At 60.7% G+C, this 11,642-nt stretch overlaps 6 non-coding genes across 6 annotated transcripts; 4 read left to right on the top strand and 2 right to left on the bottom strand.

Moving 5' to 3' along the window:
• The first annotated feature begins 273 nt into the window (after positions 1 to 273).
• TRNAE-CUC (transfer RNA glutamic acid (anticodon CUC)) lies at positions 274 to 345 on the top strand. The gene has a single exon. It is a non-coding gene; the product is annotated as a tRNA-Glu (tRNA).
• Positions 346 to 5,665: 5,320 nt separating this feature from the next.
• TRNAG-GCC (transfer RNA glycine (anticodon GCC)) lies at positions 5,666 to 5,736 on the bottom strand. The gene has a single exon. It is a non-coding gene; the product is annotated as a tRNA-Gly (tRNA).
• Positions 5,737 to 6,828: 1,092 nt separating this feature from the next.
• TRNAL-CAG (transfer RNA leucine (anticodon CAG)) lies at positions 6,829 to 6,911 on the bottom strand. Its single transcript has one exon. It is a non-coding gene; the product is annotated as a tRNA-Leu (tRNA).
• A 572-nt stretch (positions 6,912 to 7,483) lies between these two features.
• TRNAD-GUC (transfer RNA aspartic acid (anticodon GUC)) lies at positions 7,484 to 7,555 on the top strand. The gene has a single exon. It is a non-coding gene; the product is annotated as a tRNA-Asp (tRNA).
• A 736-nt stretch (positions 7,556 to 8,291) lies between these two features.
• On the top strand, positions 8,292 to 8,363 carry TRNAG-UCC (transfer RNA glycine (anticodon UCC)). The gene has a single exon. It is a non-coding gene; the product is annotated as a tRNA-Gly (tRNA).
• A 291-nt stretch (positions 8,364 to 8,654) lies between these two features.
• On the top strand, positions 8,655 to 8,726 carry TRNAE-CUC (transfer RNA glutamic acid (anticodon CUC)). The gene has a single exon. It is a non-coding gene; the product is annotated as a tRNA-Glu (tRNA).
• The last annotated feature ends 2,916 nt before the right edge of the window (positions 8,727 to 11,642 follow it).

Below are 11,642 nucleotides of genomic sequence, written 5' to 3'. Positions count from 1 at the left end.
GAGCTCCACGGCCGGCCCTCCTTCCCTGGGCCCGTGAGGGAGAACTGGAAGCTGGGCGCAGAAAAGAGGGAGCTAGGTGGCCTGCGGCTTCTCGCGCGTGTGCGAGGAGGAGGCGCGCAGTGTTTTGAGGGTGCCAGCAAGCAGGAAGAACGCTAGGGCACGTGGCTTGCCGGGGGCGGAGGGCGGCTGGACGTGGAAAGGCCGGGCCTTGGCGCCAAGGCAGCGCCCAGTGGCTGGGTCGAGCAGAGGCGGGCCAGACGCGGAGCCCGACGCTCCCTGGTGGTCTAGTGGTTAGGATTCGGCGCTCTCACCGCCGCGGCCCGGGTTCGATTCCCGGTCAGGGAAGCATTTCTTCTTCCTCGCCGCCTACCAACCTCCCCAGCGCGTCCACAAACACTCCGCCCCCACCCCACCACCACCTCCCTTTTAGCCCACGCGCCAAGCCAACTCGTCCGCTCCTTCTCCCCCTCCTCGTGACCTCCGCGCCCCGACAAGAGCCACCCGGTACCCTCCACCTGCAGCCCCAGGCCCTGGCGTGCAACCTCCACCCTCGTGCCCCGCCAAACCTTTTGGCCTCGCGCGCCCACCCACTCGAGGCCTTCGGCGTCCCACCCACTCGAGGCCTTCGGCGTCCCACCCACTCGAGGCCTTCGGCGACTCCTCCTGCTCCGACGCTTGCCCCAGCCCCAAACACGACTGGCCGGCGCAGCCGTGGTCACGAGCGTGCTTGGACTGTCAAGCGGCACTACTTCTGCCACCACAATCCTCGCGGCTGACAAGCCACCCTCTCTTCCCAGCTCAGGCGGTGGTGCTGCTGCTTGTGCTGGTGGTGCTGGTGGTGCTGGTGACCGTGGTGGACAGGGTGCCGGCGATGGCGCTGCAGGTTGTGCCGGCGGCGACGGTGGTGGTGGTTGGCGGCATCACTGGTGGCCGCGTCGACGGAAAGCGGAAGGCGCGGGAGAGGGCCCTCCATCTCCAAGTTGGGCCACTTGCCGGGACTGGCCGTCCCTTACGTCTCCTTTCAAGCCAGCGACCAGCCTCGATGGCTTACCTGCTGCGTGCCAGGTCCTGGACTGCCCTCGAAGCCCGTGGGCCTGTCGTTGGGCTTCAAGGACGCGGTGGTCTTGAACCGCGCAGGGGAGCAGACAGGCTGCCGGGAGGCGGAGGTGTGAAAAGGCATCTGGCCACGTGCTTGTAGTTGGACGAAAGGGCAGTGGAGGTGAGAAAGCAGGCAGAAACCGGATGCCGCCCGGGAAACCTTAGCTATGCAAGTGGGAGGGTGTGGAGACAGATGCGTGGCAGGGTGCACTACCAGCCAACATGGTATTCGGATTGCATTCCCGGTACTCTCAGTCCTGTCACAGAGAGGCAAGAATGTTACCGACGGTACCTCCCCCTCCACTACCAGCAAACACACACACACACACACACACACACACACACGAGTCACACACACACACACACGCACCCCTCACCTAGCTCTGACTTCTAATATTCCCCATTCCCACGTTACGATCTATTATTGGATGGACTCCATCCCTCTCTCCAGCCTGTCTTCACCTTTCCTATGGATTCTGGCCATGGTAAATCACAGGCCAGGCTTGGGAGCGTCTGTCAGCAAAGGGTGTGGTGTGCGGTTCACAGCTTGTTTCCTTCAGAGGCAGAGTGGACAGCCGATGAGCTGCAGCATTTGGCGGCGGCAGTAGAGTCGCTGGATTTAGACCAAGCCGGTTGCCCTGTGGAAGGGAGCCCCTGTCGGCATATGGGTGCATTCCATCACCGCAGGCGCTTTCGTCACCGCCCTTGTGGGTGTGTTCGGGGTGAGTGTGGGTGGGTGAGAGTACGGGGTGAAGGTGTTTGTTGCCGTGGTTGGGGGCCACCCCACGAGGGTTAGGGAACGGAGCCAGACGACCCCATAGAGAAGGGCCAGCCTTGAGCCTCGGGTTGGGAGGTGGCAGGACGAGTCCAGGGCACTGGGTGGAGCGCAGGTGCGAAGGAGAGGTGTGGGGCTTGCGGGGAACTGGCTAGGAGAGTAGTTGGCCACTCAGGCAGGGGCTCTGCCGAAGCTTGGGCCCGCGGTTGCCCTTGGCCCCCCAATTGCGTGCGGTGTGCGGGTGGGACCGATGTAGGGAAGAGGGTGGCCATGGAGTAGGAGTGGGTCTGAGGAGCCCGTGGGAGGCCAGGAGTGGTGGAAGTGAGTCTTCTGCACAGGATGCGTGAGAGAGGGGCTGGGGTACTAGGGGCTGGTGGCGGGTAGAGGGGAGCGAGCCTGGAGTCTTCGACGTAGGGCAGATAGCAAGCGGGGGGGGGGTGGCAGAGGCGGGTGAGTGGGCTGTGGTACGAGGACGATGGTGGGAGAGGACCCCAGCGGGGCGGTGGGTGAGAGGGCGAGACAGGTGGCCTGTGCTTTGAGGTGGTCAGGCTAACCAGTGGGCTGGGGCTGGGGCAGCAGGGTAGGAAACAGGCAAGGGAAGGACAGAAACAAGAGTAGGAGACTGGGGCTAGGCGAGGTCTAAATTGAGTGGGGCATTCTACAGCCCCAGAGACACAGATAATCTCTCAACAGGAAACACTTTCAATCCGTCAAGTCTCAGGTGTGTGTGTGTGTGTGTGTGTGTGTGTGTGTGTGTGTGTCTGTGTGTGTGTGTCTGTGTGTTTCTGTGTGTGTGTGGCAGGGTGTGTGGCGGGGTTTGGAGCTGAGGGGATGTGGGTTGGGGAGAGTGGCAGGTGAGGATGGAGTCGAGATGTAAAGAGGCCACAAAGGAGAGCTACTACATGATCCAGCAACCCCACTGCAGGCTATACATGTGGGAAGGATGCAACCTCCTCTTCGAGAAGATACAAGCACCGCCCCCCTCGTCCACGTTCCTAGCAGCACTGTTTGCAATAGCTGAGACCCAGAATGAACCCAAGGGCCCATGAGTGGACGATGGACCTAAAAAGATGCGTTGCATAAATATACCGTAGAATATTACTCAGCCATAAAGAAGGATGACATATTGTCATTTGAGGCCACATGGATGGATCTAGAGTCCATCAAACTACGTGAAGGAAGTCAGACTGAGAAAGATAAATGTTATATAATATCACTTCCGGGTGGAATCTAAAACATAATAGACATGAATCTGTGGACAAAACAGAAACACACTCCACGGACATCGAAAACCAACTGACGGTTATGCGAGGGGAAAGGGAAGGGTGGAGGGATCAGTTAGGAGTGTGGGATTAACAGATACACGCTACTGTGTATAAAATAGAGAAGCAACACGGACCTGCTGAATAACACAGGCAGCGATCTTCAATATCCTGGAATACCCTATGAAGGAAACTAATCTGAAAATACAATATACATACAAACCGAACCACTGTGTTGTACACCCGACCTAATACAGGAGCGGAAATCAACTACACTTCAACGACAACGACAACAACAATGAAGGCACCAAAGGAGAGCTACCATATGATCCAGCAACCCCACTGCTGGGTACGTACGTGGGAAAGATGAAACCTCTACTTCGAAAAGATGCAGGCACCGCCCCCCTCCTCCAGGACCTTCCTAGCAGCACTATTTGCAATAGCCGAGACCCAGAATGAACCCAAGGGCCCATGAGCGGACGGTGGACTTAAGAAGATGCGCTGTATAAACCTACCATAGCATATTACTCAGCCACAAAGAAGGATGAAATATTGTCATTCGCTGCCACATGAATGGACCTAGAGTCTATCACACTATGTGAAGTAAGTCAGATATGGAGCAAGATAAATATTATATGATATCCACTTCCAGGTGGAATCTAAAACGTAATAGACATCTGTCTATGTACAAAACAGAAACACACTCCGCAGACATCGATAACCAACTGACGGTTACGCATGGGGAAAGGGAAGAGTGGAGGGATCAGTTAGGAGTATGGGGTTAACAGAAACACGCTACTGCGTATAAAATAGAGAAGCAACACGGACTTGCTGAATAACACAGGGAACGATCTTCAATGTCCTGGAATACCCTATAATGGAAAATAATCTGAAACTACAGTATACATACTAAACCGAATCACTTTGCTGTATACTTGAAACTAATACGGTCTCAGAAATCGACTACACTTCAACGACAACGAAAACAACAATGAAGGCACCAATGGAGAGTTACCATATGATCCAGCCGTCCCCCTCCTGAGTATGTATGCGGAAAACACAAAACCTCTAATTGGGAAAGATTCATACACCTCAGTGTTCATAGCAGCACTGTGGACCATAGCCATGACAGGGGAAAAAATCTCAGGTGTCAATCCGTGGATGATTGGCTTAAGGAAATATGAGATATAGATAGGTAGGTAGCTAGCTAGCTAGCTAGCTAGATGGATAGATAGAGATCGATAGATACACAAATAGATAAGAGAGAGAAAAATAGAGTGAGAGAGAGATATTTTCAATGTATTAAAAATCAATCTCACGGAATATTACTCAGCCATAAAAAAGCATGAGATCTTGTCATTTGCAGCAACACGGATGGACCTAGACAGCACTGAACCTAGTATAATAAGTCAGACAGAAGGACAAAACTACATATATGTGGAATCCAAACAATAGTACAAGTGAATCTCTGTGCAGAACAGAAACAGATTCACAGATAGAGAGAACAAACTTACCGTTACCCAAGGGGAAAGTGTAGGGGAGGGATCAATTAGGAGCTGGTGTTAGCGGGTAGGAACAACAGGATTTACGGTACAGCACCGAGAAGTATATTCAACGTCTCGTAATTACCTGTAAAGGAAAGGAACGATATATATGTGTATAGATACACATGTATTGAAAAGATAATCAGTTTACTGTACCCCTGAAAATAACACAATACTGTAAATCAACTAGACTTGTATTAAAATGCAAATTCAAAAAAAAAAAAAAAAAGAGGCCAAACGGACTGACGCAAGGGCAGAACCCTTGACAAATTAGGATTTGATGGTGCTGGGGGTTGGTGTCGCTAGGTGGGGTGCCAGTGGTGGGAGGAGGGCTTCAGGGGAGGGGGTGGTGCTTGTTGTTGGGGTGTTGGTGGTGATGGTGGTTTTAGTGGTGGGGGAGCGGGCGGGTGTTCGACAAATGTCTCGGCTGAGGGACGTAAAGTGAACACAGAGTGCACTCTGCCATGATATTGTGGCATTCCTCTTTGGAATTCCTCATGCAGGATAACGCTTTGGGGACACTCCTGGGGAGTGCAATGTAGCCCTCCCAGGGGTGGCAGCTTTTCGGTTCCTGGTTGAGCAAACACTGTGTAACTTTCAGAGTGTGGGGAGAGTGAGGCAGAGAGCGGGGAAGCGCGGTGAAACGTGAAGAGGTGGGGCGAGCGGGTGCCAGTGTAGGGTGTTCCTTCCAGTGAGCCGTGTGACCCCAGCGGGATCAGGGTAAGAAAGAGAAAAGGGACAAGGAAGGTGGGTGGGCGCGAGAGTGGCTGAGCCCGCAAGGTGTCAGTTCGCGGAGGCTTGGCTCTCGGGGTAAAGTTTTCGTCCCACGGAGGGTAGGGGGCGCCGGCGTGGGCAGGCCAGGAGAGGGAAGGTGCGGCGGTGGGCTGCGGGTGGGAGCATGCTGTGGTAGGACAGGTGCCTTGAGCGTGGGAGAGGGGAAGCCTAGCTCCGCTGTGGGCTGCGAGACCAAAAGGGGACTGGGTCGCTGCATGGGCCGGGAATCGAACCCGGGCCTCCCGCGTGGCAGGCGAGAATTCTACCACTGAACCACCCATGCACCGATGGCCGCCGCCGCCCGACGCCGCCCCAGCGGCGCTCGCCGCCAACCGCCAGACACTGGTGGCTCGCTGCTCGCCCACGGACACCCGCTCCACGTGAGCAGGAGGCGGTGAGTGACCTGAAGGAGAGGCTCCGGGGGAACGGGGAGGACCCCCAGGGCGCGGCGCGGCGCGGTCGGAGGGAAGGAGGGACGCAGGGACGGAGGCGGACTCGGCCCAACCTGCGCTTCCGAATCTGCCGTCCAGGGCCGCCGCCAGACTGTCAGTGTCGCCGGAGGAAGCCAGGAACCGGACCCAGCCTGGCCTGCGCCCGGATTCCAGTCAGGGCAGGCGACGCGTGGCAGGTGCGGCTGAGCTCGGACGCTCCTCTCAGCGACCGCCGGCCCTGGCCCAAAGTCCCTCTGGCGCCTGGCTTTCTCGCTCGTGCCGGGCGTTGGCGGGCAGCAGGCTGGAGAGGGGATGGGAGCTCGGGCTGTGAGGAGACAGCGAGTGTGGGACATGGGCGCCTGGGAGCGCCGCCGCCGCCGCCGCCGCCGCCGCCGCCGCCGCCGCCGCCGCGCCAAAGACCAGCGGTGTCTGTGTCTGAGCCTGGCTTCTGCGCTCCTGCCGGCCGCTCTCCCGAAGGGTCCCGCTCCGGTGCGTTGGCTGTGAGGAGGAGCACTTTGGCAGAGTGGCTGCTGGCTCGTGGACAGCCGTCTGAGGGAGCGCGCCGGGGTGTGGCTGGGTCCGGCCGGGGCAGCGGCTTCTCGCGTGAACATGCGCTGTGGCGCCAAGGGGGGGTGGTGAAAGAAGTGCCGCGAAGGCCTGCACTGCGAAGGCGAGGAGGGCGTGTGTCCTGAACGCCAGTTTCCAGAGGGTTCCCCCTGGGCTGTTTCTGTGAGGCCGGCGCACAGGACTGAGCAGGAAGAGCGGCTGTGGCTGAGGAGGTCCTGCGTGGGAGAGGCGTCGTGTGGGTGTCGCGTCGAGGGGGCCGGAGTCTGGGGAGCTGGCAAGAGTGCGAGGCAGGAGCGGAGTGTGAGGCGGTAGGGTGTTGTCCAGGCCTGGGACGGGCCGGGTGCAGCATTTGTTGGGCGGGCCAAAAAAGGCTGGCTTGTCAGGAGTGGGATTCGAACCCACGCCTCCAGGGGAGACTGCGACCTGAACGCAGCGCCTTAGACCGCTCGGCCATCCTGACGGCGGGCCTGGGCGCGTCGCCGCTCGGCTGGCTGGGACCCGACGCCGACGCGGACACCGATGCCCTTGGCCCGACGCGGTGCTCTGCGCCAGCGGGCGGCCGTCCGGGCCAACGGGGGAGCGAGGCCAGCCGGCGCGCCCGGCTCGCCGCCGCCGCCCCCTCGCCCACCCCTGGCCCGGGACCCAGCCGGGCCGCGTCCGGCCAGCTTCTGCCGCCGGCCGCGCCCACCCCTCCGCCTCTTCTCCCGGGACGTGGCACGGCGAGCGCCCACCTCCTCCTCACAGCCTTGCTTGCGCTCTCCGGCCCCCTCGGGCCCCTCCTCCCGGCGCGATCCTGGCGTCGGGGGCTATAGGCGGCGCGCACTGGGAGTTTCCAGCGCCACGCGGATCCGGGTCCCTGGCGGGGTCCCGGGCTGCCTCCTTGGATGACGCGTTTGGTGTGGTGTCGGGTCGGGTCGGGCACGTGGCGGGCGCCCGTGGTGGGCGGGGGTCCGAGGACGGGGTGGGGGAGGGGTGTGGGTAGGCGTCTGCAGGCAGCCGGAGAGCGGTCGGGCGCCCAGGAGGCCGCCGCCGTCCTCGTTAGTATAGTGGTGAGTATCCCCGCCTGTCACGCGGGAGACCGGGGTTCGATTCCCCGACGGGGAGGCAACACGCCCCTTTTTGGTGGCTGGCGCCGCTCTCTGTCCAGCCGCCTGGCCCCAAGGGCCCTTCTTCTCGTCCCTCCGCCCTCCAGCGGGGCCTGCCCACCCTCAACCGCCTCCAGCCCTCCACCCCTGCAACCCCTTGCCCGTCCTCCTCGCCGGGCGCTCGGGCGCTCGGGCGCCACGGCCGAGCGAGGGCCTCCTGTCGACCCCACAAGCGCCCGACGACATTGCGGCCCGCCCACAGTGGCTGCCGCAGTGGGCTCCTTGCGACGCGACGCACACCTGCACAGCTTCACGGCTGCCGGGGCGGGTGTGGGGCGGATGAGTCCCGTCTCCTTTCGGTGCGGGGGAGTGGCCTCGCCCAACACCCGTTGGAGAAGGGCTTTGGCGAGCCGGGAACCAGAGGTCGTGTGCCCGGGGAGGGAGGCGGGCCGCGGGCCGCGGCGTGCAGCCGAGGGCCCGGCAGCAGCAAGGCAGCGGCAGCGCGCACCCCCCCACCTCACCCCCCCCCCCAGCCCCAGAAGCGGTCGGGCCGTGGGCGAGGGCAGCTGCGTAGGGCTGGCGCGGCTGAGGCGCCCGGGGAGACCGTCGGTGGCGCCTGAGGCAGCGCAGAGCTGCTGGCGGACGGGGCGTCGGGGCAGGGCCGCGCCCGGCCGCCGCAGGGGCAGCGGCAGCGGCGGCGAGACTGCGCTCCGGCGAGCCCGGGGCCGGCGTGTCGGGGCGGCCCGGGCTGTGCGGCGTTGGTGGTATAGTGGTGAGCATAGCTGCCTTCCAAGCAGTTGACCCGGGTTCGATTCCCGGCCAACGCAGCGGGCCCATCTTTTGCCGAGCTCCACGGCCGGCCCTCCTTCCCTGGGCCCGTGAGGGAGAACTGGAAGCTGGGCGCAGAAAAGAGGGAGCTAGGTGGCCTGCGGCTTCTCGCGCGTGTGCGAGGAGGAGGCGCGCAGTGTTTTGAGGGTGCCAGCAAGCAGGAAGAACGCTAGGGCACGTGGCTTGCCGGGGGCGGAGGGCGGCTGGACGTGGAAAGGCCGGGCCTTGGCGCCAAGGCAGCGCCCAGTGGCTGGGTCGAGCAGAGGCGGGCCAGACGCGGAGCCCGACGCTCCCTGGTGGTCTAGTGGTTAGGATTCGGCGCTCTCACCGCCGCGGCCCGGGTTCGATTCCCGGTCAGGGAAGCATTTCTTCTTCCTCGCCGCCTACCAACCTCCCCAGCGCGTCCACAAACACTCCGCCCCCACCCCACCACCACCTCCCTTTTAGCCCACGCGCCAAGCCAACTCGTCCGCTCCTTCTCCCCCTCCTCGTGACCTCCGCGCCCCGACAAGAGCCACCCGGTACCCTCCACCTGCAGCCCCAGGCCCTGGCGTGCAACCTCCACCCTCGTGCCCCGCCAAACCTTTTGGCCTCGCGCGCCCACCCACTCGAGGCCTTCGGCGTCCCACCCACTCGAGGCCTTCGGCGTCCCACCCACTCGAGGCCTTCGGCGACTCCTCCTGCTCCGACGCTTGCCCCAGCCCCAAACACGACTGGCCGGCGCAGCCGTGGTCACGAGCGTGCTTGGACTGTCAAGCGGCACTACTTCTGCCACCACAATCCTCGCGGCTGACAAGCCACCCTCTCTTCCCAGCTCAGGCGGTGGTGCTGCTGCTTGTGCTGGTGGTGCTGGTGGTGCTGGTGACCGTGGTGGACAGGGTGCCGGCGATGGCGCTGCAGGTTGTGCCGGCGGCGACGGTGGTGGTGGTTGGCGGCATCACTGGTGGCCGCGTCGACGGAAAGCGGAAGGCGCGGGAGAGGGCCCTCCATCTCCAAGTTGGGCCACTTGCCGGGACTGGCCGTCCCTTACGTCTCCTTTCAAGCCAGCGACCAGCCTCGATGGCTTACCTGCTGCGTGCCAGGTCCTGGACTGCCCTCGAAGCCCGTGGGCCTGTCGTTGGGCTTCAAGGACGCGGTGGTCTTGAACCGCGCAGGGGAGCAGACAGGCTGCCGGGAGGCGGAGGTGTGAAAAGGCATCTGGCCACGTGCTTGTAGTTGGACGAAAGGGCAGTGGAGGTGAGAAAGCAGGCAGAAACCGGATGCCGCCCGGGAAACCTTAGCTATGCAAGTGGGAGGGTGTGGAGACAGATGCGTGGCAGGGTGCACTACCAGCCAACATGGTATTCGGATTGCATTCCCGGTACTCTCAGTCCTGTCACAGAGAGGCAAGAATGTTACCGACGGTACCTCCCCCTCCACTACCAGCAAACACACACACACACACACACACACACACACGAGTCACACACACACACACACGCACCCCTCACCTAGCTCTGACTTCTAATATTCCCCATTCCCACGTTACGATCTATTATTGGATGGACTCCATCCCTCTCTCCAGCCTGTCTTCACCTTTCCTATGGATTCTGGCCATGGTAAATCACAGGCCAGGCTTGGGAGCGTCTGTCAGCAAAGGGTGTGGTGTGCGGTTCACAGCTTGTTTCCTTCAGAGGCAGAGTGGACAGCCGATGAGCTGCAGCATTTGGCGGCGGCAGTAGAGTCGCTGGATTTAGACCAAGCCGGTTGCCCTGTGGAAGGGAGCCCCTGTCGGCATATGGGTGCATTCCATCACCGCAGGCGCTTTCGTCACCGCCCTTGTGGGTGTGTTCGGGGTGAGTGTGGGTGGGTGAGAGTACGGGGTGAAGGTGTTTGTTGCCGTGGTTGGGGGCCACCCCACGAGGGTTAGGGAACGGAGCCAGACGACCCCATAGAGAAGGGCCAGCCTTGAGCCTCGGGTTGGGAGGTGGCAGGACGAGTCCAGGGCACTGGGTGGAGCGCAGGTGCGAAGGAGAGGTGTGGGGCTTGCGGGGAACTGGCTAGGAGAGTAGTTGGCCACTCAGGCAGGGGCTCTGCCGAAGCTTGGGCCCGCGGTTGCCCTTGGCCCCCCAATTGCGTGCGGTGTGCGGGTGGGACCGATGTAGGGAAGAGGGTGGCCATGGAGTAGGAGTGGGTCTGAGGAGCCCGTGGGAGGCCAGGAGTGGTGGAAGTGAGTCTTCTGCACAGGATGCGTGAGAGAGGGGCTGGGGTACTAGGGGCTGGTGGCGGGTAGAGGGGAGCGAGCCTGGAGTCTTCGACGTAGGGCAGATAGCAAGCGGGGGGGGGGTGGCAGAGGCGGGTGAGTGGGCTGTGGTACGAGGACGATGGTGGGAGAGGACCCCAGCGGGGCGGTGGGTGAGAGGGCGAGACAGGTGGCCTGTGCTTTGAGGTGGTCAGGCTAACCAGTGGGCTGGGGCTGGGGCAGCAGGGTAGGAAACAGGCAAGGGAAGGACAGAAACAAGAGTAGGAGACTGGGGCTAGGCGAGGTCTAAATTGAGTGGGGCATTCTACAGCCCCAGAGACACAGATAATCTCTCAACAGGAAACACTTTCAATCCGTCAAGTCTCAGGTAGGTGTGTGTGTGTGTGTGTGTGTGTGTGTGTGTGTGTCTGTGTGTGTGTGTCTGTGTGTTTCTGTGTGTGTGTGGCAGGGTGTGTGGCGGGGTTTGGAGCTGAGGGGATGTGGGTTGGGGAGAGTGGCAGGTGAGGATGGAGTCGAGATGTAAAGAGGCCACAAAGGAGAGCTACTACATGATCCAGCAACCCCACTGCAGGCTATACATGTGGGAAGGATGCAACCTCCTCTTCGAGAAGATACAAGCACCGCCCCCCTCGTCCACGTTCCTAGCAGCACTGTTTGCAATAGCTGAGACCCAGAATGAACCCAAGGGCCCATGAGTGGACGATGGACCTAAAAAGATGCGTTGCATAAATATACCGTAGAATATTACTCAGCCATAAAGAAGGATGACATATTGTCATTTGAGGCCACATGGATGGATCTAGAGTCCATCAAACTACGTGAAGGAAGTCAGACTGAGAAAGATAAATGTTATATAATATCACTTCCGGGTGGAATCTAAAACATAATAGACATGAATCTGTGGACAAAACAGAAACACACTCCACGGACATCGAAAACCAACTGACGGTTATGCGAGGGGAAAGGGAAGGGTGGAGGGATCAGTTAGGAGTGTGGGATTAACAGATACACGCTACTGTGTATAAAATAGAGAAGC

Source organism: Vicugna pacos, unplaced genomic scaffold (genome assembly GCF_048564905.1).
Source record: "Vicugna pacos unplaced genomic scaffold, VicPac4 scaffold_274, whole genome shotgun sequence".
Lineage (NCBI taxonomy): Eukaryota > Metazoa > Chordata > Mammalia > Artiodactyla > Camelidae > Vicugna > Vicugna pacos.
This window is presented reverse-complemented; position numbering and strand designations above follow the sequence as displayed.